This window comes from Trachypithecus francoisi, unplaced genomic scaffold, assembly GCF_009764315.1.
Source record: "Trachypithecus francoisi isolate TF-2019V2 unplaced genomic scaffold, Tfra_2.0 Lachesis_group13, whole genome shotgun sequence".
Taxonomy (NCBI): Eukaryota; Metazoa; Chordata; class Mammalia; order Primates; family Cercopithecidae; genus Trachypithecus; species Trachypithecus francoisi.
This window is the reverse complement of record NW_022681458.1, coordinates 75156106-75182534: the sequence shown is the minus strand read 5'-3', so window position 1 is coordinate 75182534 and position 26429 is coordinate 75156106. Positions and strand designations below refer to the sequence as shown.

At 37.3% G+C, this 26429-nt stretch overlaps 1 protein-coding gene across 1 annotated transcript in view; it reads left to right on the top strand.

Annotated features, from left to right (window-relative positions):
• The first annotated feature begins 12741 nt into the window (after positions 1 to 12741).
• The window catches only part of XIRP2 (xin actin binding repeat containing 2), a 79604-nt gene continuing 65916 nt past the window's right edge, over positions 12742 to 26429 (top strand). Inside the window, 1 exon segment of the mRNA XM_033231244.1 lies at positions 12742 to 12924. The gene's annotated coding sequence lies outside the window, so the exon portion shown is untranslated.

The window sequence follows — 26429 nt, the reverse complement described above, 5'->3', positions numbered from 1 at the left end:
CGAATGTCCATCTGTGACAGACTGGATTAAGAAAATGTGGCACATATACACCATGGAATATTATGCAGCCATAAAAAAGGATGAGTTTGCGTCCTTTGTAGGGACACGGATGCAGCTGGAAACCATCATTCTCAGCAAACTATCACAAGAACAGAAAATCAAACACCTCATGTTCTCACTCCTAGGTGGGAACTGAACAATGACATCACTTGGACTCGGGAAGGGGAACATCATACATCGGGGCCTATCATGGGGAGGGAGGAGGGGGGAGGGATTGCATTGGGAGTTATACCTGATATAAATGACGAATTAATGGGTGCTGACGAGTTGATGGGTGCAGCACACCAACATGGCACAAGTATACATATGTAACAAACCTGCACGTTATGCACATGTACCCTAGAACTTAAAGTATAATAAAAAATAAATAAATAAATAAATAAAAGGATAGTTAGCTCTTCTTGTTGAATTGATCCCTTTATCATCATGTAGTGGATGTCCTTTTGGTTGATGTTGATGCTATTTCTTTCTGTTTGTTAGTTTTCCTTCTAACAGTCAGGACCTTCTGCTGCAGGTGTGCTGGAGTTTGCTGGAGGTCCACTCCAGCCCCCGTTTGCCTAGGTATCACCAGTGGAGGGTGCAGAACAGCAAAGCTGTTTCATCCCAGAGGTGCACCTGCCAGATGCCAGCTGGAGCTATCCTGTATGAGGTGTCTGTCGACCCCTGCTGGGAGGTATCTCCCAGTCAGTAGGCATGGGGTTCAGGGAACCACTTGAAGAGGCAGTCTTTCCCTTAGCAGAGCTCGAACGCTGTCCTGGGAGATCCGCTACTCTCTTCAGAGCCAGCAGTCAGGAGTGTTTAAGTCTGCTGAAGCTGCACTCCTTCCCCCAGGTGTCCTGTCCCAGGGAGTTGGGGGTTTTATCTGTAAGCCCCTGACTGGGGCTGCTGCCTTTCTTTCAGAAATTCCCTGCCCAGAGAGGAGGAATCTGGAGAGGCAGTCTGGCTACAGCAGCTTTGCTAGCTGTTGTACCCAGCAGCTTTGTTTACCCTATGAGGGGAAAACCACCTACTCAAGCCTCAGTAATGGTGGACGTCCCTCCCCTTACCAAGCTTGAGCATCCCAAGTTGACTTCAGACTGCTGTGCTGGCAGCAAGAATTTCAAGCTAGTGGATCTTACCTTGCTGGGCTCTGTGGGAGGGGGTTCTGCTGAGCTAGACTACTTGGCTCCCTGACTTCAGCCCCCTTTCCAGAGGAGTGAACAGTTCTGTCTCGTTGGCATTCCAGGTGCCAACTGGGGCATGAAAATAAAATTCCTGCAGCTAGCTCAGTGTCTGCCCAAACAGCTGCCCAGTTTTATGCTTGAAACCCAGGGCCTTCCCTTGGGTAGGGGAGGGAGTTCCTTGACCCCTTATGCTTCCCAGGTGAGGCAATGCCGCATGCTGCTTCTGCTCGCCCTCCATGGGCTGCACCCACTGTCTAACCATTCCCAATGAGATGAGCCAGGTACCTCAGTTGGAAATGCAGAAATCACCTGCCTTCTGCATTGATCTCGCTGGGAGCTGCAGACTGGAGCTGTTCCTATTCAACCATCTTGCCAGCCCCCTCTCTACTCTAAAGTTTCTATTGAATAATTTTAACATCTAAGCCATCTATGCCTCCAGTGCTTTTGACTGTGTTTTCTTTTAGTGGTAGGTCACATGTTCTTGCTTCCTTTGGGGCTTCATGATTTTTTAATTGAGTACTTGGACATTTTGTGTAAAGAACAGAACAAGCTGAAATAAATATTATGCCCTCTCAGAAAAGGGCACATTTATTTTGTAAGGTTGTTAGTGTGGGGTAAGTCAATTTAGTCTATAGATTAGCTATGTATCAGTTCTATGATTGTCTTTGTTATAATTAGTTCACCAGAGGATTTACATTAGTGAATGGAATTGAAATCATTGTTTAGCAAGTCCTGGTAGTTGAGTTTCTGAATGGCTTGTCTCAGCTCCCCTGCACTCCTTTCAGACTTCCAGAGTACCCAGTTACCTCTATAGGGGAGGGGTGTGTCTGTCTGCTCCTCTGTCCATAATTCATTTGTAGATGGTCACTGCCTTGCACTCAGCATAAGGGACCAGGCTGACTGTGAGGTTTCTCTCTTGAATCCTGCCCCCAGTAGATCTCATTGCAGCTGAGCGAACTTCTATGGGAGACAGTTGATGGGCAGGCGTAGATCCTCTTTGTGCCTGGGACTTAAAATAATTTTTAAATGTCACACTAGCCCAAATCTACTTTTAAGAATAATTAATAGCTCAGCTGTTTTTGTTTTATCTACATCTATGGTAGCTTCCTCCTCCCAGTGATGTGCTAAAGATGAAAACAATAGTTGTCTCTAATCTCATAGATAGAGCGTATCATTTCTTTTTCATTTCAGTTCATTAGTTTTCTCCTATAACCTTGGTTTTCAGATGGACTTAAAACAATACTATAATTTTATATTATATTTATGAATGTAGAGTATTCAGCTCATTGTTATTTTAAGAATGTATTCTCTTGCAATTTCCTGCATCCTAAGGGAAATCTGAAGTCGCATTGACATCTAATGTGAACATTTTTCCATGTTATTAAGTATTCTTCAAAAACATTTTATTAAAAAAGTCTGTTTGTAATCATTCTATAATGTATATTAATTTGCTTAACAAATTCTCAATTTGTACACATTTAGATTGTTTAGATTTTTGCCCTTATGAGAAAGATGAGTTTATATTTTTAAAATCAGTTAAATATTCATGTATTGCTTTGCCTCACTCCAAATTAATATATTCATATAAATTTAAATAATGAAACACTACACTTATCTATCAGATATGCAAATATCCAAGTGTTTGACAGTACTCTCATGCCAGTGGTAGAAGATTAAATTGACAATAACTGTAATTTAGCCCTTTAGAGGGACATTTGTCAATATCTCTCGTATTTATTAGAAGCATGTAGCCCTTAATATGTCAAGCACACACATGTTTGAGATTATTGATTGCATCATTTTTTCTAATAGAAGAATTCTGGAAGCAACCTAAACAACTATGAATAGGAGACTAACTAAATGGAATATAGTATGTCCATACAATGGCCATTAAGATTAATAAGATTTTCTTATGCTAACAGAAATTGATTTGCAACATTATTCAGTAAAAACAACAAAAAAAGCAAATGTGGAGCATTGAGTATATAATTCTCCCATTTGTAGAAAAGTGAAAAGTATTGTTTCATATATATACATGTTATTTATACTTGCATTTTATGCAAATATGAACACATATATGTGCTTATATACAGAGAACATTTCAGGAGACATGAAAAACTTAACAGCAATCAGTTACCTACATTTAAAAGGATTGGGTGCTTTTGTAGAGAGGATGTTTTATGCATAATTTCTTGTACTGTATGAAATGTTGACTAAACATATAGCTCTGAAAAACACATTTCTATTTCTTATACTTACTAATTGCATTGAAACTAAAGTATTTAATTAGTTTGGAATATATTTTGAAATAAAGTACAATGTGAACTAGAAATAAAAAATAATTTATTTCTAGTCACTTAGTTGGGTTTCCAAAGGCTGTTTGACAAATTTCTTCCATTTTGTTACCTTTACTAAACAGTATTGTTTGATTCAGGATGGTTATTTTTATTCCACTAAAAAAATACTGCTCATTTTTCTGCTAGTTCCACAGCATTTAATTAATACAGCTTTGTAAATAGTAATTTTTGTGGGGGCTAGTGAGCCGTATTTGTTCATAAGTTTTTTTACTTCACTCCTTTTTTTCTTTTTGTATTTATTCTCCTGATGAAATTTAAAATTTGATGACCACCTTCAGGTGTTTTTTTCCTCACACCACTAATTTCTTCTCCTTCATAAACTTACCCTGTTTTATACACATATATTTGTGTGTTACTAGGGCCAATGAATGTTTTGTTTATCTGTAAACATCATATCTAACACAGCACTTCACACAGAGGTGTTGAATAAACATTTGAAAACTTTCTCAATGAAAGAATGTATGACTGAATGACTGAGTAAATTCATCAAGCTCCAAAAAAATTCAACTAAATTTTATTTCTCCTGCTTTTCTCCACTCTCATATTAAATGACACAGAATATATTTTAATCTAAGACTAGATCCCTGAATCATTACATTATTAACATAATGTTATATATACTAAAGCTGTGTTCTTTTTATATACATTTTCAAGGAATATTTTAATTTTACATCCAATTTTATAACTGCAATTACAATATTTGTTTGATTTTAATGCAAATGTCTTTTTATACAATAAGCTTCCCATTCTTTTACTCTTAACTTGGAATCTTCTCTTGTGAGCTTGCAGATATATTTTACTCGCTTCCCCAGTGAGGACACATTAATCATTTTCTTTTTGTTTTTTTTTTGTTGTTGTTGTTTGTTTTTCTGAGACAAAGTCTCTCCCTGTCTGGAGTGCAAAGGCGCCATCTTGGCTCATTGCAACCTCTGCCTTCCGGGTTCAAGCAATTCTTCTGCCTCAGCCTCCGAGTAGCTGGGATTACAGGGGAGCACCACCACACCCAGCTAATTTTTTGTATCTTTAGTAGTGGCAGGGTTTCACAGTATTAGTCAGGCTGCTGTCGAACTCCTGACTTCATGATCTGCCCACTTTGGCCTCCCAAAGTTCTGGGATTACTGGCGTGAGCCACTGTGCCCAGCCTAATCATTTTCTTTATCTGAGAATTTTCTTTCTTTTCTTTTTCTTTTTCTTTTTCTTTTTCTTTTTTTTTTTTTTTTGAGACAGGGTCTTGCTCTGTTGCCCAAGCTGGAGTGCAGTGGCCTGATCACTACTCACTGCAGCCTTGACTTCAGAGCTCAAGGGATCCTCTAACCTCAGCCTCTGGAGTAGCTGGGACTATAGGCACATGCCACCGCACTGGGCTAAATTTTTTTTAAATGTTTTTGTGGAGACAGGGTCTCCCTATGTTGTCTAGGCCCTTCTCAAAGTCCTGGGCTCAGGTAATCCTTTCGCCCCACACACCGAAAGTACTGGATTACAAGCATGGGCCACTGCACCTGATCAGAAATTGTTTATGTATTCTAAAGTATGCCTCTACATTCTTCATACATAAATAACAGAAAGTTGTCTATAAATAGTTATCTATTCAAATCTACGTCCACTACAAAAACAAACTTGAAACACCTTTCACTTAATATTCCATTGTTTCATAGTGTATATCTTACTGAAGAACTCTGCAATCAGTTGTCTTTTTGCTTTATTCATTATTTTTTAATCTTTAAAATTCAAAAATTTATAAGAGCATATCCTTTGGTTTTGTCATCTCAGATCTTACTTCACCTCAAAAACTTTTTCTTTCCTTTTACATTTAATATTTATTTCTATGCTATTTTGCTCTTTCCTCCTCTGAAACAGTTATGTTTCTTTGATCATACCTCTTCCTTCATATTAATCCTTTTCTAGGTCTTCATTTTCATCTCTTTGATTTTGCTCCTGTGTTACGGAAAAATATCTCAAAATTTTCCCTGTTACATTGATTGAATTTCATCTTTATATGTGCTCTTTTCTGTATCAAGTGCCATTTTAATTTTTGTGTTGAATTTTGCAGTCTATTCTATTCTTCACTGTTTTCATTATTTTATTTCATTTTATTGTCTCCTTAATAACAGCTAATCCACTTTCATAGAAGCTTCTCTCCCTGAATCTTTTTCAGCACATCTAGAACATAGCTTGTATCTCTGTGACTTTTTCAGGTATTTTGGAATAAACTAATAAACTTTATCAGTTCTGTGCCTCATCCAGTCACTGTCCTTTACCATTGTTTAGCAGTGCCTCTTTATTCTACCTTGTCTACTTAACTTCACTTGTATTGGGTCTTCATTGACTGAGATCTGCCATTTCCTTTCAATAAGGTGAGTATGTTTTTCTTATTCTGCCATCACTAAATACTTGGATCCTATAATTTCTCCCATCAATTTTTCTTTTCCTTCAGAATTATATCTAAAATCTTGAATTACTGATACTGTGCAAAGTTGCTGAATAGAATTATGACTTCCATCCTATATCTTATAATCCTAACTTGTGTTTTCAGATACAAAGTGTAAACTTCCTTTTGTATGGCACAAACCATGAAATATTACAGAGTTCCACCATCCCTTCTCTAAAGCATTATTCCCTTAAAAACCTAACAACCCATCACCATCTTTTCCTTTTGTCCTGAGAGACATGGTGTGTGCATAGGTATGTAATGACAGAGTAGGGGAGTAGCAGAGGCAGGGCTGTGGCTTGGGCTGGTCCAGAAGATGTTTACGTGGAATTGTTGAGCCCACCTAGTTTCAGTCAAAGCAAAATGAGACGGTGGAGTGAGTCCAAGCCTCTCTCTTTTATTTGGGGAAACTATTTGTTCCCTTCTGACTCAGAGTTTGCCCTATGCAGTATGTCATCCAAAATTGTGATTCATATTTGTTGCTCACAAAGATAACCACAATTGGAAATTCTGTACAAATGTCAGCATATCTCCTCCAACTTCTCTTCCTCTTTATCTTCTTCAAATTCTTGTTTCTCTTCAACTTCTCACTCTCTCATTATTAGTAATTAATGTTATTTTTTGTTTTTTAAATTATTTTAGTTGAAGGTTGACAAGAAACTTATCAAGAACATCTAGACCTCCACCGTTTTTTAACCAGGAAGCTTCTTAATTATACCTTACCTTTTTTCCTCTGGAACAAGTATCATTGATTCTCTCTAGTTCTTTCATTCATTCCTGTCTTTATTATAAGGGATATGTCAATCCAAATTATATTTATAGGACAGAGATGATCCTTTAAACACTGATGTAACTAGTAAAGAACATTTTTACTTTTATTTTTTATATTGGGAGCCCGATCATTAGAAATCCTCCTCATTGTGTGCTCCAATGGTGGGTCAAGAGGGTCCACATTTGGCTCATTGGTCAGGTGTTTATGCATCCCTGTTTCCCCTCGACCATCCCAGCTTATGCCATTACGTTGGCATAGTTATTAATGGTGCTTTCTTCACTCCCAAAAGCCCCCTGGCTTGCATGACAAATTTATCATGGTCACTCTGCTTAACACTATGAGATATGATTTAAATATGAGTCATATGCCCAAAGACCTTATTCATACTTTATTAATACCATGATGTACTTTTAATGGAATTAAACTTGGACAAGTGTATAGCTGATTACTTGTATAGTTGGTTACATTAGATGCAAATCAATTACTAATACTCTAATTATGCTTACGTGACACGTGAATGGATCAATGGGTCATGCTACCTGCAAGGGTCAAAGCAGATTGCCAGATCCTCATTGGTGGGCTAGTATTTTGTGTATACTAGCTAATAATATGAAATTTTCATTTTATATGTTTGCTCTTTAATTCTACAAACCTTAGATGGGCCCCATTGGGTCAGGATTGCATATCAGATGACTGAACTACAGTTGTCCCTGCTTTAAAGTTCCCATACCTCCCCTAATAGTTCACTTTGCTACCATGCACAGACAGGACTTTGCCAGAGCCTACCTATTGCAGGCCTACACTAAGAATTTATTATGGGGAAGAGTTGATCCCTCTCAAAACATATCACCCAACATAGTGCTTGGATAGAACTTTTAGATTAAGGTCAGGATAAATAATATGCCAAATAATCCAAACATACAGAGTCAGCAGAAATGAATCCAATTCCCACTTTTGCTGATTGTTAACTTTTGTCCTTGGAGAAGTTGTTTAACTTCACTTATCCTCAGTTTCTTTCTATAAAATGGTGAAAACACTAATATCTTGGGGTTGCTGACAGAATAAAAGAAAATAATAAAGGCAAATCACCTAATTAAATTCCTGGCACAATTTATTTATAAAATATAAATGGTTCTCTTAAAGGAAAATTAAGGAAAGAAAACAAACATTTACTACTTTTATTGGAAAGTTTTTATATTAATTAAGGAACAAGAAAATAAATGTGAACCAAATCAGTGTTGGTCTTTTATGTCAAAGAGAATAGTCTTCACCTAACAAATGGTAACACCAGCAAAAATAGAAAAGGGAGTGAACTCAAAATGTCTCATAACCTAGAAAAGAAGCGCATAGAATTTTGAAATACCCTAACCAGATCAATTCTATTTCAGGTTATCAAGAACACCTACAATCATTGATTCCTAAGTGGACCTAATGTCATATATCAACTTAACCTAAGAGGGAAGTCTTTAGCAGTAGAAGGGCTTTGTATGTATTAGGGGCTCTGTTCTGTTAAATATTTTTCATTGTAGACTAGGATAAGATATAGATTGCAAGTTGTGAAGAAAGCAACTATACTAGATGGCAAAAGCAAGCTGTAGTAATGGGGTGGCACTGTTTTCATCCACTTAGCACAAAATGAACAAACATGAGAGAATGTAGATGTAGCTTGTCAAGAACAAATGCAACAAAGGTTTTAATGGAGTGTAGTTATATAATTCAATAATGTCATACTGCTGCTGAAATCTAATGAGTACTTATTGATATTTAATAAAAAATATCCATACCCAACCTTTCTATTGTTTATCCATTTGTCTTCCAGATTAAAAATTTTATATTTTGCTGTCTCCAATCTGCTGTTAAATCTAGCATTGATTTCTTAATTTCTTGTATTGTATTTCTCAATTTTTGAATGTCTATTTCGTTGTTATTTTGTCATTTTAATTTTCTCATGAAATTCTCTATCTTTTCCTATATTTTGTGTGTTATTTCTTATATTTTCTTAAATATATCAATTGTGATTAAAGTCCTTATCTGCCAATTTAAGTATCTACAACACCTGCTTCCTTGAAAAGTTTTTTTTTAGTATCAATGACAATATTCTGTCTCTTTGCATGCCTAGTACTTTTATAATTGAAAGGTAAGCAGTGTATATTCAAAAACAAAGCTGCAGATTGTGACCTTCATCAGAGAGATTAAATCTTTCCGCTGCTGAGCAGCTAGAATGGAGAGCAGAGAGGCATTGAGCACCGTAATTTTTTTTTTTTTTTTTTTTTTTGAGAATCTGTGAGATCCTTTTCTCCTCAACATGTAGTCTGCAGGAATCTCTGCTCTATTTTCTGAGGTTTTTCAGCTTGGCTGTTTAGCCTCACACCATGTGAAGCTTCCAAATTTGGCAAATGTCTTGAGGAGATTGGCTGTGTTTGAATATACTCGAATCACCAATTTTATCACTCCAAGCCTGATCAAATGCCCAAACCTTTGCTGGTTCATCTGTCTCCCATCTGCTAGGGCCAAGACAGAATTCTCAGCCTCCAGCTAAACCCAGATTATCAAGTCATTTCTAAAGACAGGCAGTTGTTGCACATTATTTTAGAGTCAGTATCCCTGTTATTTGAAGGCTTTCAACTGTTACCAGCCCTCCTCAGAGATACTTGTTTAAGTATCATGAAAATGTAGGCTATTCCACTTTACTTTTCTGTGTTTGGGCTTACGATTGTATCCTACTATCCTGTGAAATTTTGGAATTTAGGAAACATCTTAGAAAGAAAATACAATTTGAGATCCTTCGCCTCTCCAGTTTTGTCACTCCAGTCCCATGGAATTGCCAAAGGTTCTGCTGTTTTTCTGTTTCCAGCAGCAGTGTTCTCCTTGGACCAAGCCCAGATTCTCAGGCTCTACCTGCATCCAAAATTGACAAAGACCCCCAGGACAGCCTCAGATCCTCAACTTATATTTGTAAGGTTCTTGTCTTTCTTGAATTGTACTGCTTCTGGGTCTCATTGGTTTGGCTGTCTCTGATGCCTAACATATATGATCTCTGTAATTGATGCCACTTTCTAATTGTCTTCCATGACAGCATTGGCCTGATGCTAATTACTAGCATCATCCCACTACAAGAACTTAAGTAAGTTTCAGTCAAGTACAATACAGGTTTTAATAGGTAGAGGTATCTAGGCACTATCAATATCAGATTAGATAGGGAGTAAAATTTTCCATTTGAATGTATAAGTTTTGTGATACAAGGGATCACCTTATGAATCTTTCTGCCTTTATACCTGTCTATCTATCACCCATCCATCCATCTACGCATCATTCATCTATCTTGCTTTCATAGTAGTTTCATAGTAATTGATTAAACTGTTATTAAATGAAGAATGAAATTCAGTGTCTAAACCCACTGTAATAATGAATGGTCAGAATCTAGGTCCTGATGTTTTCATTGTCTTCATGACTAAAATGAATGAACCAAATTATGTGATCACTAATTAATTTTATGACTGAACATTTTTGCTTAAACTTAGGTCAGTTAATTTATGTGTGCTCCCATAGATTTAACATTTATTGCTCTTCATTATTACCAATTATTATACAGTGTTCCACCAAGATTTCTTTTCCTGACCATTGTTTGTTTATCTTAATGTATAATCATTGGGTTTTTGTACTAATATATACATTAGAAAATTTATTATGAGAAAAAAGTGAAAAAATACTATTTAATGTATATGTATTTTTATCAAATACACTTTTGTCCTGAAAAATCAAAAACAGCAAGCTTGAAGAAAAGTTATCATGAGTGAAACTTAAAGAAATATCAATAAAATGGAAAGAGAAAGCAGTGAGTTTTTAATAAGGAGAGAAAGTGAGGAAGCTAGAAGTCAGATCTTTGAATAATTAACAACCTTTAAAAAGAGTAAAATCACCATAAGCATCATTAGCAACTATCTGCAAATATAAGAATAAAATTGACTACGTTTACATTATAGGATCAATCTCCTCATAATTTAAATTGAATTATTGTGATTTCAGATCCAGTACCATTTTCTTTTGCATATAGCAAAGTAAAGTAATAATTATTTATTATGTAAATATTATGTTGGAGTAATAATGTAAGCATAATAATTAATTTATATATATTATTTCATTTCATCTTCACAACACCAATAGAAAGTTGGTCAACTTAGTCCCATTTAGTCACAGTTGAATAAAGTAAAGCTTAGACAACTTATGAAACTTGCCCAGATCACAGAGTATATTATTGTCAAAGCTCTGTTGAAATCCTGTGACTTAAATCAGTATTGTCCAATAGACCTTTCTGCAATGTTGGAAACGTTTTATATCTGCACCAATACATAGCTTCTGTCCACATGTGGAGACTGATTGACTTGAAATGTAGCTGAAGAACTGAATTTTTAATTTTACCTAATTTTGATCAATTAAAATTTAAATGGCTACATGTGCCTAATAGCTATCATACTTGGAAGCACAACTCTAAGTTATTAGTCTATACTGGCCCTGAACACTCTTATGGAGTATATAGAACACTATTTCAGAAAGTTGTTCTTAGAGTTAATATGCTGGAATATCACTCCTTGACCTACTTTTAACAGAAACCAATATTGTATATGGAAAAATGTAATATACGTACTAATTTTATTAGTGAATGTTATAGTAAACAGCTTATGAATAGGCATATATATGAAATAGAGTATATAGGTCAGGTGTTTCTTTAAGCCAAAGGGCAATTTGCTTTCTTTATTTGAGTTTGTTGTTAGGCCACACCACATTAGGAAAGTCATAGAAGGGAGGAAAGATAAAGGAAGCTGGTTATTTTCTATGTACTGAGAATGTATGAGATGTTGGCATTTTTGAGCTAAATGGCAGCGCTCGTTAGGTTCTGGGTCAGATTGTCAGCATGTGTTTGGTAAGCCCTGGCAGCAAAGGACATTTAATATGATTCTTTCAGGAGCACGTGAGGTGAATCCTTTTCCCTGCCTGCTCTTCCTCATGCCGAATTAAAGCTAATATTGATGAGAAGGACTCACACGGCAGGGGTGCTGTCTATTCTCTCTAGAATTCCTTTCCACCATTCTTCCTTGGCTTTTTTTTTTTTTTTTTTTTTTTTTTTTTTGAGGCAGAGTGTCGCTCTGTCGCCCGGACTGGAGTGCAGTGGCCAGATCTCAGCTCACTGCAAGCTCCGCCTCCCGGGTTTACGCCATTCTCCTGCCTCAGCCTCCCGAGGAGCTGGGACTACAGGCGCCCGCCACCTCGCCCGGCTAGTTTTTGTATTTTTAGTAGAGACGGGGTTTCACCGTATTAGCCAGGATGGTCTCGATCTCCTGACCTCGTGATCCGCCCGTCTCGGCCTCCCAAAGTGCTGGGATTACAGGCTTGAGCCACCGCGCCCGGCCGGCTTTTTTTTTTTTTTTTTTTTTTTTAACTAAACCAGCACAGCCTTTACTTAAGTCAACACTACAGTAGTGTTTTGCTTTATACGTGAACCCTCAAGAAACAAACAAATGTTTTACATATCTAAGAACATTTTGTCAAGAAAGGCAATGTCTCCTCTTCCCGAGAATCCATGTTAATTATTCCACCAGAATAAATGGAAACTTTTCCCACCTGCTTTATTTTCATATTCTTGAGTCTTAAGAGATTGAAAGTATTAAAACAAATGCAAGTAATTCCAGAACTTTAGTCCTGCCTTTTCCTCATCGACACTGGTTCAATTGTAGACTTTATACAGAAATTCAGAGCTGACTGGTGGTCGTGGCTGCAGAAGGGAGTTTGATTGACTGCACATGTGTTAGAGCCATGCATACATTACTGAGGACACTATGAAGCAGAGTGGCCTCAGAGACACTCTTCTTAAAAGAGTGGTTGACTCAGGCCCCACCTTTACAGAGCTCAGTTCCTAAAAATAGGTGCCAAGTTGCATCCTTTAGACGCTCTGCTAAAATAAATTCAGCCGTCCCATCTATTTGCTTGATAGACCCTTCAGTGGAGCGGGCCTCCACTGCACCTATTGCTTTCAGGGGACTGGGAAATTTGCTGTGCATGAAACAAAGGAGGAAGCTAGTCTGTGAAGAGCTATAAAGATATATGATATTTCCACAAACTTGGAGTTAAACCTAAATATCATAAAAGGTAAGTGTAAAGTAGTCATTGACTATATGTCTGCTTCCTGAATTGTAAAATGCTCTCACTGGTTACTTAAGGTCAATGAAGACCATAGGTCAAATTGTAATCACTGTAAAAGAAAATATCCAGTTGAATTTTACTTTTATGATAATATTTAGCATTGATTTAATAGGATAAAATTTAGAGCTTCATATGTTAATCTGTTTGCAGAATAGCATTTTTCATACTTAATATTGAAGAATAATGAGTCAAACCTGATAAACAGTCATGAGTTAAAATTATACTTCAACTTACAAATAAGAGGGAAAGCAGAGAAAAAATTAGTTTGTCATTTGTGAGCAGAAATGTAATTAATATATTAAAAATATAAATTATATTTCTTGGAATTTGTTGAGAGAAAGGAAGAGTTTACAACATTTTCAACTGTTACAGCTTTCTCAAAGAAATGCATGAAAATTATTCTTTTTCAGTCTTACTTTGCTTTTGTAGTTCTTGCTCCAGCCAGAGTCTCATCTCCTCTGGGAGTATTACTGGAGTAAGATTAAAGAATCAGGTTCTTACATGTTTTGCAGAATTAAGAAAAGCACTGCCAGTTGGATCTGCCAGTCCTAATTATAGTAACTACAACCTTAAACAGAGAAGACTGAGATTTTACTTTAAAGATATCATGCCCTATATACCGTTTCAAATGGATTTTTCTTCTGTCTTCAATTGCCTGTGAACACTTTAATTTGGTCCTGTTGTGCCTTAAATGTTTAGATGTTAGAGACTGAAGTGATTTGGAAGAGATGTGATAACAGAATCTCTTAAGACACCAACTAAACGCAAGGACACTTTAAGATTACATAATACAGGGTTTAAATTTAGCCAGCTGGTGCTGAACCAAAAGATATTTTATTTTTACCAGTGCTCTATTTGGTCACTGACAAGCTGTAGGTTGTTTGAATTATTTAAAATTTTATGTGCAGTGTGCCAAAGGACAGGCAAAATATTTACCTTGGTGACATTCAGAGCTGTGAATGTTAATATGAAAGAGCACCTGTTTTGAGTTTTAGAAGATAAAAGTATTGAGTGGCAAAACAATTAGGTCCGAAATGAGAAAACCCTGAATTCTATGCCTAAGTATTTCTCTGCTCCTCTGCCTCATCTTTAAGTATTTTTTCTTCTTGCTAGCAACATGTAAACTAACAACTAGATCCATTTCTGAAAGTCAGTCCGCATTTCAGATACCTGCACTATGGCCAGTGTCAGCTGTTTGGGAAAAATGCAGTCTGGAGTTTGGACTAAATGTTTCTGCTTTCATCTAGTGTTGGGCATCTTTAAGATTTAGCTTCCCTCAACTACTGAAAAATAAAATGAGACATTCTTTAATGATCTCAGAGGGCTTTACTTGGGAAAAGTTCATGGAAAAATGTCAGTTCGGGCATCATTTCTTCTGTGATTACAGGGGAAGAGGAGAGTGTTGCCTTTCTTCAGCTTTAATTTGAGGTTAAAAGCCCACAAAGTTTATGGATGATGTACTGCTGTTCACAGTTGATAGCGTCCCACTATTCTATGAGTTCTAGCCTCTCGCTTTACCTTTACCATGTTTGAAAAACCTCTCCACCTTACTATTCTTTTTACTTACTTGGTAAAATACTACTTATGATGAGGCAATGTGGAGTTGGACACTCCTGGTAACTTCAATACTGGGAACTGATACATTTCTCTCTCTCTCTTTCTCTCTCACTCGCTCTCTCACACACATACACAAAACTCTGGGTATTAAAAGAGACCATTTTTTGTAAGACTTGTTTGATAGCTAGGAGTCGTGTCTAGATGTATTAATTTATACAGCAGGGCAGACACTTAATAAGTGCCCAGCAGTGTAATTCCAAGATTTTTGATTGAACAATCTGTGAAGACAGAACTTAACGGACATTATATTGTCTTTTTTATTTGCTTCCCACCTCCTCTTATTGAAGTTACACTTTGAAATTTAATTAAATTGTAATGTGTTTCTTCCTGTTTCTGAAACAAACACTTGCTCATTCACATCACAGGTTCATCCTTCACAGAATGGTTACTTCACCTTTTCTAATTAATTAATGACTTTTTTAGAACACTGATTTATTCCATATAGGTGCGTGTTGTTTATATGACTGTGTGGCATGTTGTATTATCTGTTTTCTGACACTAATTCTGATATTAAGTGTTGTGTCTTTTCCAACACCAACCAATTCTCCAATTTTCTGACACCAACTGGCTGTCCTACAGTTCAATTCAGTTCTGACACTAGGTCTAGGGTTCGGCAAAGACTCCACAGGTTGAAGGCTCAGTCCCACGAGGCTGCCCACTTCAGAAGACAGCCACTAATGGAGTGCTCAGGCCACCAATCTTTCTGCCCACATGACTAGAGATTAAGGGGTCCCCACAACCCCCTCCTCAGATGATTGGCTAGAATGGCCCACAGAACTCAAAAAGTGTTCCATTTGTTATAACTGGTATATTACAGAGGCTACACTTCAGGAACAGACAAATGAAAGAGATGCACAGGGCAAGGTATGGCATTGAAGAGCAGAAGCACACAGCTACCTTGCTTTCTTCTAACAAGTCATCCCCAGCACTTGGATGTGTTCACCAATCTGGCAGCTCACCAAACTCTGTCCTTTAGGAGTTGTTATGGCAGATTCATTACAAAAGCCATGAGTGACTAAATCATTGACAATTGCTGATTGAACTCGATCTCCACCTCTCTCTTCTTTTCAGAGGCCAAAGATGGGGTTGAATGTTTTAACCGTCTAATCACTTATTGCTTTTTCTGGCAACCAGCCCCTATCCTGAAGCTACTCCCCACCCCTACCCCCCCACTCCTGGCTGCCAAGAGTCATCCCATTAGCATAAAAAAAGTCATTCTCAGGAGACTACAGGGTTTCTATGCCAGAGACTGGGGACTAAGACCAAAATATGTATTTCTTATATAACATATATTATTATGACATATATTATTATGTCCACAATATGGTCTTCTTCTTTGACATGCTACCTATGAACTCCAGAGTAAAAATTTCTTACTATTTATTTTCCTAGCCACTGGAATCCATCTCTTACAAATTTAACTAAAGTATTTTTCCATTTGTATGATATAATCAATAAGAGCACAAAAAACAATGACAATTAGGCAATGAAAAGAGCAGGTTTAGGTTTCTTTAAAAAGTTGAAAGTCAGCAAATGCAATCAATTACTTGTATGAGTTTTTCACAACAATGACAATGTGGCCATATTTAATGACTCTTGGGGCTTTGTAAGCCTACATAATGGCATAAAAATAACCTCCCAGTGAGCAGCACAGTAGATAATCCACATTCTTGGTAGAATAGTTTTACTTCTTCAAATATTCCAAAGATAAAAGGAATGTATTGGCCAGACATGGTGGCTCACGCCTGTAACCCCAGCACTTTGGAAGGTTGAGGCAGGCAGGTCACTTGAGCCCAGGAGTTCGAGACCAACCCCATCTCTACAAAAAATTAGCTGGGCATGGTGACATGCATGCCTGCAGTCTCAGCTACTTGGGAGGCTGAGGTAGAAGGATCACCTGAATCCAGGAGGTTGAGGCTGTGATAAACCATGATTGTGCCACTGCACTCCAGCCTGGGTGACACAGTGAGAACCTGTCTCAAAAATAAATAAATAAATAAATAAGAAGGCAATGAAAAGAAATTTATTACACTGATAACACAAAGACCTCAGTGACTAGTTCATCTAATGCCTTCAAATTCTAGATTAAGAAAACTGAGGCACAGGAAGACTAGTAACTCATACAAGGTTTAAGCGCAGAGAACTAGAAACTAACTCTCTTGATTTGTTTCTGTACTTCATGTCATTCATGTCATTTTGCAAATCTTTGTGCCAAAAGACATCAACCCAACCCCAGTCCACCCCCATGACTCCGGATACATTTCCAAGTATATCTTGCAAGGCCTTATTTTTCTCACAGTAGCTTTTTGTTGCTTTTCATTTTGCATTTCATGTTGCTCTTGAAATTAGGACAAATAGTGGAAAAGGAGACCTGTCTGCATATTCTGTTAAAACTTGAAAAATGATGACTGGTTTATTTTTAAATTGTACAAGGCATGTAAATTTGTTCATCGTTGTTAGCTGGGATTCTGCCCCAAACTCTCACTCTCATCCCGGGACACAACTTTTCACTACTCTTTTTTTGGCAGGCCTTCAAGTAGATCTTTGTCTTTTACATTTTTTGAATTGTATGCAGATTATATCCTTGTTGCCTGGTGAACCTAATGCCTTACATATGTCTCACTGTTCAAAAGTAAGTAATTGCCAAATTGCTCCAGACATACATATGACTTAAAATAAATGTAATCCTGAAAGAGTTTATTGTGGGAAGTTTCTCTGTTATTCAAAGATCCAATGCATCTTCCCCTAACATCTGAATATATCTGCATGTATATTTCTAAATGAGTTCATTTGGTAGTTATCAACATAGAAAAGCTTTTTTAAAAAGCACGTAGTAGCATTAATTTTTAAAGCACAGTCTGTCAATATAGTTTCAAAACATTTTCTCGGTGTTTTCCATTTCAAGTTTAATGTGGACTGAATATCAAATAATTTTTGAATAGCAATACTGTATTATGTTATATTATTTTTAATTCATAGGAACTTAATTGCATTGAAATAAATTGTAAATATATCTCACATTATAAAGTTACTGGGTTTTTGAAAACAATAAACATTAAATTTTCATAAGTAGAGTCACATTTCCCCCCATTTAATTGCATTGTAACTTCATGGGTAATTTATCAATATCTCTGTCGTTGATTTTGTGTTTGTTTGCTTTGAGTCAGCACTGCCCTAATAAGTCACCTTTATATTATCTAACCAGTAAGCCATTGTGACAAATAATTAGCAGTTTGTAAACAACAATAGAACTAAGTGCTCCTGGGAAACAGTGCACTACGTTTTTGTAAAGCTAAACATTACTCTTCGGTTTGTGTCTTGTAAGTTGGAGTTTTTTAATCTGGACTCAAGGGTCATATTATCAGATTGGTATATTCTTGGAAAAGGACATAAATAATCATGTTCATATTATTAAAGTTTTGTCCATTCCAGTGACAAGTTTTATTTAAAATCCACCACCTCTGCTTCGGCAGCATCCAGAGCTATTTTCCTGGGCACTGCATAGGATAGAAGTCAGCTACCAGTGTGGGGTCCAGCTGCAGTTTCCAACTGGAACACAGGGAATAGGAAAAGGGAGGCACCGAGGAAAAGCAACTGGCAGCGATCCACAGCTTGATCCCTTCCAGTTTTCCTCTGTAGCATCTCAGTTTGCTCAGAGCAAGCACAGAACTTCATTAGACCCTTGACGTCGCTAGTAGAAAATATGCTAATCTTCTGAGTCCTAGAGGACTCAAAAACGTTTATTTATAGGAATGAAACTGTACTAGTGCATGCTTGCTTTCAGTCACTGACTCATTCTGGAATGGAAATTATTTCAAGATTCATCATCCCTTTATCATCCAGATCTGGACAACAGCCACAACTTTTACTCTGCAAAATTTCAGGGAAATGAAATTTGGAAGGCATGACTTTGCATTTAAGTTACACCCTTTTGTTTCTCAAAAGATCTAGTTCAGCTATAGCAGCTGTCAACTCTAAATTACTATTTATAGTTCCTAACACTCCACCTTTTAAATAGAAGCAATAAGTTGCCTCAAACTTCAATTTTCACCTGTTTCATTTACTTCACAATTTCAATCCAACCAGTCACAGCTTATTGACTTTGTCCTTATGTTATGTTATTGCCATTTCTTTCAATTATCCACATATATACACCAATATGTATGTATGTGAATGTGTATGTGTATACGTATATATTCGTTCCTGTAAAGCATAGTGCTGCCTGTGCTTTTATATTGTTCTCCACTTCTTTCATATTCTTGAAGTCCATTCAGATGTTCAAAGAATGATGAATAACCCTCAAATAACAACGAATAACCAAAATATCATCCGTAATAACATCTTTTTTTACTCTTTGTTAACCATGAGTAGAGAGGCTAGGCATGGTGCCTCACACCTGAAATCCCAGCACTTTGGGAGGCTGAGACAGGTGGATCCCTTGAGGCTAGGAGTTCAACATCAGTCTGGCCAACATGGTGAAACCCTATCTCTACTAAAATACAAAAATTGGCCAGCCGTGGTGGTGTGTGCCTGTAATCCCAGCTACTTGGGAGGCTGAGGCAGGAGAATCGCTTGAACCAGGGAGATGGAGGTTGCAGTGAGCCGAGATCATGCCACTGCACTCCAGCCTGGGTGACAGAGTATGAGACTCTGTCTCAAAAAAAAAAAAAAATTTGAGTGAGATACTGACACAGTATCTTGTAACTATTTATATTGAGGAAATGTCAAACTAAATTATCATAACAATAGCACAATTTTATTCTTCCAGGGGTGGATATATAAAAGGAGTTTCAGGGGTTGATATATACATTTTCATTGTTGGTACCATCTTTCCATTTTCTTTCTTTCTTTCTTTTTTTTTTTTTTTGAGGTGGAGTCTCATTCTGTTGCCCAGGCAATGGCACGAACTTGGGTCACTGCAACCTCCATCTCCTGGGTTCAAATGATTCTCCTGCCTCAGCCTCCCTAGTAGCTGGGATTACAGGCATGAACCACCACACCAGCTAATTTTTGTATTTTTAGTAGAGACGAGGTTTCACCATGTTGGGCAGGCTAGTCTCAAACTCCTCACCTCAGGTGATCCACCTGCCTCGGCCTCCCAAAGTGCTGGGATCACAGGCGTGAGCTGCCACACCTGGCCCATGTTTACATTTTGATCAATCATTAAAATCAGATAAATTTCACGAATAATGTGCTATTTTTCTCTTTCTCCCTTTCCCCTTCCTTCTTTTTTATTTCATTTCTATTAAAGACCTCTGAATTATTTTCTGTAACCCCAGCATTATAACCAGCCTTGAAATGTATGAAGTGTTCTCAGTTTACCAGAATCACAGAAACATCACCTCCCAGAGCCAGAAGAGTTTCTAAATGAACTCCACATAACACTTTACAGGAAAATAGAAAATACTGTCAGGTTAACCCTAACTGGTTGAATGCAGACTTTGGCACCAGACTGCCTGGGTTTGAATTCCGTGTCTTACACTTACCTACTGATTGACCTTGGGCAAATTAACAACTCTGTGCCTCATTTCCTCATCTGAAATCAGAGATACTAGTAGCATCTATCTCATAGTCTTATTTCAAGAATTAAACGAATTTATCTGTGTAAAGTTCTAACGCATCAGTCCCTGGCACATAGTAAGTACTGTATAAGTTTTTATTATTAATATTATTACTATTATTATTTACTATATGAGTATAATGTAGCATAATAACTATCATCATTATATTCCAGGGATCAAGATAAGAATGTAAAATACCATGCGACTCTATATGCTGAACACTGAAAACTGCAACACACTAAAAACCGTTTAAGAGAAAAACTTGTCTACCTGATTTAATAGATTGTTCTGTTGTTTAAAACACCCTTATCTTTCACAGATGCACTCTTCAGCTCAAATTAAATTACTGTCCTTTTCTGGAGTTGTAGAAAGCTATTAAGTGCCCCTTCTTATTATAATCCTTCCGACACTTGAAACAAATATACTTTCTGTTATCCTTAGCGATATCAACATCATATTACTTCAAAAAACTGAATTCTTTAACCATCTCAACCCTAATGACTCCAGTTTCTTTTCTGACAAGGCTACTCACAGTCACATTTTAAACCTTGTCGGTAATTTGACCTAGTTCATAGACTCAAAATACTCTCTGATCACAGTTTTCTTTCTTACATTTCTTCCACTCTTTCTTTTCTTTTCTTTTTTTATTATACCTTAAGTTCTAGGGTACATGTGCACAACGTGCAGGTTTGTTACCTATGTATACATGTGCCATGTTGGTGTGCTGCACCCATTAACTCGTCATTTACATTAGGTATATCTCCTAATGCTATCCCTCACCCCTCCCCCCTTCCCACAATAGGCCCCAGTGTGTGATGTTCCGCTTCCCGAGTCCAAGTGATCTCATTGTTCAACTCCCACCTATAAGTGACAACATGCAGTGTTTGGTTTTCTGTTCTTGCGATAGTTTGCTGAGAATGATGGTTTTCAGCTGCATCCATGTCCCTACAAAGGACACAAACTCATCCATTTTTATGGCTGCATAGTATTCCATGGTGTATATGTGCCACATTTTCTTAATCCAGTCTGTCACTGATGGACATTTGGGTTGATTCCAAGTCTTTGCTATTGGGAATAGTGCTGCAATAAACATATGTGGGCATGTGTCTTTATAGCAGCATGATTTATAATCCTTTGGGTATATCCCCAGTAATGGGATGGATGGGTCAAATAGTATTTCTAGTTCTAGATCCTTGAGGAATCGCCACACTGTCTTCCACAATGGTTGAACTAGTTTACAATCCCACCAACAGTGTAAAAGTGTTCCTATTTCTCCACATCCTCTCCAGCACCTGTTGTTTCCTGATTTTTTTAATGATTGACATTCTAACTGGTGTGAGATAGTATCTCATTGTGATTTTGATTTGCATTTTTCTGATGGCGAGTAATGATGAGCATTTTTTTATGTGTCTGTCACTCTTTCTTTTCAACTGCAACTGAGCTTGATCTTCGGCATGGTCTCCACATTCTTAGCATGTCCTGCACAGCAGCCCCTTCCACCTTTATTTACGTCATCTCTCCATGTCTTGAATCCACTTACAGCATCTGTGAAAAGATGGAAGAACTCTCACTCAGGAGCAAGGCACTGAAAGATGGGTCTGTGGAGACCAGACTGTTTATCATGGGAATCTAAAGGAAAGAAGGCAAAGAGAACTCAATAGTTGAAGAGGAAGCAAAAAAATCACAAGCCAGTGAAATGGTGCAGTGAATCAGGAAAATCACAAGATCAGAAATCAGTGGGTATAGGGACAAGAAAAGTTGGAGCCTGCAATGGATGAGGGCACACATTTAAAACAAAGGCCAGGCCGGGCGCGGTGGCTCAAGCCTGTAATCCCAGCACTTTGGGAGGCCGAGATGGGCGGATCACGAGGTCAGGAGATCAAGACCATCCTGGCTAACACGGTGAAACCCCGTCTCTACTAAAAATACAAAAACTAGCCGGGCGAGGTGGCGGGCGCCTGTAGTCCCAGCTACTCGGGAGGCTGAGGCAGGAGAATGGCGTAAACCCGGGAGGCGGAGCTTGCAGTGAGCTGAGATCCGGCCACTGCACTCCAGTCCGGGCGACAGAGCGAGACTCCGCCTCAAAAAAAAAAAAAAAAAAAAAAAAAAAAAAAAAACAAAGGCCAGAAACAACTCAGATGTGTTGAAAGCATCTGACTCCAGGCTGCAAGAGTAGGTTTGAGAGCTTAATGTGGGGAGGCTAGACCTAATGCCCACTCAGCCTGGGCCCTGCGTTAGCAGCAGAGCTTCCATTGACACCTCATATCACTCTGCCCCCAATTCCGGCTAAATCCATCAAACTGAAAACCAATTCAACATTTTCCCATAATGTGCTACTTTTGCTCCCATTCCCAGGCTGCCGTATGTGTGTGTGTATCTTCATGTGTGTGTGAGAGAGAGGGAGAAAGATTCATAGTTCTGCACATAAGCTAATACTCAACATCATTTATTCACCTTTAACTGACTCTTTATTATTATATATTTGTCATTTTTCCTGACAATCCCAAATATTCTCTATGATAATATACAACTGGAAAATTTAAGACTGGAAATAAGTTTGTGGGTAATATTTTTAAGCCATGTTAAATTTTAAAAGTTTGGGCAACATAAGATTAGAAATTAAATAGCTACTAGAGATGTGCATTGGGTGTAATACGGATGAAGCTGAGATCTGATGGAGTGTGTGTGGTAAGACAAAAAAAGGAAGACTGGGGATGGAACCCTGGAGACTATACATGGTTGGGTGTCAGGAATTGTGTGTGTGTATGTGTGTGTGTGTGTACAGACTGACCACGATAGATGAGTGCTATTTGTGTGTCTAGTCACTTACCAAGTCTATGCTCAGGTTTGACACTGTAAAGAACAGCACAGAGTGCTTGCAAAGCATCAGCATTTTGTGTTCCTCCTTCTGTGAGGCTTTCTTTAATGGCAACCTAGTGTCAGGCTTAGTGAGGTTTCTGACATTTCCTGTGACCCTGCAATGCTGGTGAATGGAGCCGAGGGCTTCGTGCCACGTCTGCTTTCCTTGGCAGGCTTCCAACTCGAGTACCCTGGGACATCCTGAAAGTCTACTGAAGTCTTCTTCCTAGATCCCACAAAACTAGGAGGATACTGCTTCTGATTCAAGGGTGCTCCAAAGAAAAATGTGGCTTGGGGTGGGTTGGTTGTGTGTAGGTATGTGTGTAGAGTGGGGTGGGTGTTTTCATGTCCTGTGTGTACTTAGCTCACTGGGCTGGGGAGGCTAGTTCTTTTCTTCTGGACTGAAATATGATGGAGACATGAATGTATTTGGAATTTTTTAGCCATAATGTTTCTAATTGCTTTGTGCAGCTATATAATAACGAGAGATTTTGGCAGAAATTACATTTGCCAGAAAGCCCAAAATTGACTGGTTTCACTTTCCAAGCAAACATTTTTACACAGTTCTAATTTTCACCTGCTCATGTGGTGCCCTGCTGAGACTTTTGGGTGAAGAGCTGAATTTCACTGTGGGAGACTCACAGATTTACATGCAAGATATTTATTTTTGCTCCTTCTTAGAAGCTGTAATCCCAAGTTTCACATAACTTCTCAATGTTGCTTAATAACTTCTGTTGCAGAATTTACACTTGTTTTCTACACTTCAAAAAAAATAGGAGAGAGAAAGTAACAAAATCTGCCAATGAGAACCATGAAAAGACAGACATTAACTTTTGCAATATTATTTCAAGGCAAATTCATTCAACAAATGCTTAATGGGCACCCACTGTTTATATGTCAATATGTTAAATATTAAATACTTATGAAGTTGACTATTTTAATCTCAACCATCAGTTTACTTCTTGGTGATCTAGAAATTTTAGTTCTAGATAAAAACAGAAATTTAATAACCAGTTCTGCAAAAATATTAGGGAAGGCTCTGCCACTCACTATTAGGGAACATGCAAGCATACTATTTTTGAAAATATTTTCTATTTTTCCCACCATTGCATGTAAGGAGCCTAAAACGAGCATTTCTGGCCACTGTGTGGTGGCCAGTCCTCCATATTCACAACTTCTTTAACACCGTGAAAATCTAGTTTCATATGGAATTTTACAAAGAAACCCAATTGCTTTTTACATCCCATCCCAACTTTCCTCCCCCTTATTGTCTACTTTACTTGAGTTTAAATACCATTGGTGTAGGAAGACTTCTGTTTGCAAGTGTTAAATTCTTTGTTGTTAAATTCATCACTGATGTATCTGTCTTAACATGCACGGGAAAAAGCAGGTTTCAATTTGAATAACATTTAATAAAAATAACTTTGCCCTTTAAAAACAGGAGTAAAACAGCATAAATGAGTTCTTCCATGTATGGTGCATTTATAGGATTAGGTTTTGAATCTGAGGGAAAAAAACAAATGCCTATGTCAAATTTTTAAAGATAAATAACTGTAAATAAATTAAGGGATGACGATAATGACTAATTATACACTCCATGTGTATCATAAGCAGGGAAGACTATTGAATTACTTCCACCCTTTGGACTGTTCCTAGTACCAGCATATCATTAGGAATCTGACATCATCTCTTTCTTTTGAAATTACGTGCTGCATTCATGGGTAAAGGGTATTTGTGTCATGTTACTGGTTACAGAGGAGAGTAACCCAGCATCTGATTGCATCAGAGTTTTGATACATTAAAATTATTATAATTTTAATATGTAAACATTCCTGTTCTAAACTGTTTAAAAAAACTGTTTAAAATGTATACAACATTATTCACTGTCCTTTAAAATTATGAAAGAGAGGAATCAAAATGCAGTTGTGAAAGTACAAATATATGAACAAGATGCCAATTACCTTTTCATTTAAAGCACATTAGAAAAGCATAAAGCTTTGTTAAGAATAATTGTGTCCTACATGGATTCTTAACATTTCTGCTTAACATTAGCCAGTTAAGTAGAAATTTTGTATTCCTACCCAAGAGAAAGTAATTAAAAGTTACATTGTTTTGAAAGTTTTCAAGGTTTGAGATACTACTTTTCAAAGCACATCACTGCTCTGAAAGAGTGAATTTACTTCCAGAAGAGTAGGTTATTCACCAAGCCATGCTGCATTATTTAAGCATTTTCACTTTTCTTCTTGATTGCTTCATTTTCCCAAATAATGTTCAGTAAAGAAAGTGTGTTGAATTAGTGTGGCTTCCTTTCTTTGATCAATTCTATCAGTCATTAAGTTCAAAGGAAAAAATATCAAAGTATGCTGCTGTTCGTGGACTTAGGCAGAAAAAGCATTTTAAACAAAAACTTAAGATCATTGAAAACAGTTTGTGTAAATTCAGGGATTGATTTTTCTAAGACAAAAATTGGATTGAATTAAATACATTTTGTTATTCAAACAAAAAGTGTGATTACAAGGAGAAAAGCTGCTAGAGTGTCATGTATAAGTTGGTGAGAGTTGGATGTGATGATCTGGGCTTTCCTTTAATATCCTTTGTCAAAATAAATTTCAGATGCTAACCTTAAGAGAGGGGTGAAAGTTTGGATGAAGGTGAAGAGAGGAAATTCCTAAAACACATTCAGATACCTCTAGATCCTACAGAATGCTTTTAGCACAAAAATGATTTAAGGTAATAATCGGTAAATGATTAGCATTCCTACCTCTGCGTACATTCAAACAACTTAAATATAAGCCTGCCAGGAAGATATTTTTCAAAGCCACAAATTATTAAAGTTTCATCTCCATTACATTACCTTGGCATACTTTTTGTTCTGTTGAATGCCAACAGCATACTTGGAATTAAACAAAACAGTTCACTACACATGACCTAGCTTCATATGGAATTTTACAAAATCTATGAAAGAAAGAAGTTGATCATTTTAGGAAAAAGATTTTAAGCTAGTAGGCACGTGTCATCCCCATATACCAATGCACTGCTTTGACCCAGAATTAAATCACTTTCTGTGTATTCTGGAGGCCATGATGTTTTTAACCAGTCCCTTAGAGGCACACACGCTTGCTATTAATCATAGACGGAGCCTGCCTACTGTCTCTCCATGGCTGAGGGGTGAGCACATTTGCTTGCTATTTCAAGTTCTCTTTCTAGCTAAGACAACCAGAAAGAAGATGAAATTCTCCCCACAAGGGCACAGACCCCTGGTAACTAAACCACACATAAAAGGAGGATCTGGAAAGCTGAGAATCACAGGGAAGTTTGGAAAAGGAAAAGCACAAATGAAGCGGTAGCAATGAAAAGGGGATACATTAGAAAATCAGGGTCAGAAAAAAAAGTTTTGTCACAGAGGTAGCAATT